The sequence below is a fragment of the Homarus americanus genome, unplaced genomic scaffold (assembly GCF_018991925.1).
Source record: "Homarus americanus isolate GMGI-L3 unplaced genomic scaffold, GMGI_Hamer_2.0 scaffold8226, whole genome shotgun sequence".
In the NCBI taxonomy this organism is placed as follows: domain Eukaryota; kingdom Metazoa; phylum Arthropoda; class Malacostraca; order Decapoda; family Nephropidae; genus Homarus; species Homarus americanus.
In genome coordinates this window covers 1,092,817-1,093,357 of record NW_024717620.1, presented here as the reverse complement: position 1 = coordinate 1,093,357, position 541 = coordinate 1,092,817, and positions in this window count along the sequence as shown.

Genomic DNA, 541 nt, shown 5'->3' with positions numbered 1-541 from the left:
ATCACATTACTGTAGCATCACATTACTGCCCAGCATCACACATGCACCAGCATCACACATTACTGCCCAGCATCACATTACTGTAGCATCACACGTGCGGCATCACGTACTGGCATCACACATTACTGTTTGCATCACACGTACTGCATCACACACACGTACTGTGGCATCACACATTACTGTTGCATCACACATTACTGTAGCATCACACATTATAACCGGCATCTTACGTGCTGTAGCATCACACATTTAACAGCGGCATCACACACGTTACTCAGCGGCATCACGGTATAATGGCATCACCTGCTGGCGTCACATTACTGTGGCATCACATTCTGTGCGCATCACATTACTGTGGCATCACATTACTGGCAGCATCACGTACTGTGGCATCACACATTGCTGTGGCATTACACACGTACTGTAGCATCATTACTGTTGCATCACCTACATTTTTGCAGCATCGCATTACTGTAGCATCACACATTACTGTTGCATTACACGTGCTGTGGCATCACACATTGCTGTATCATCACACATT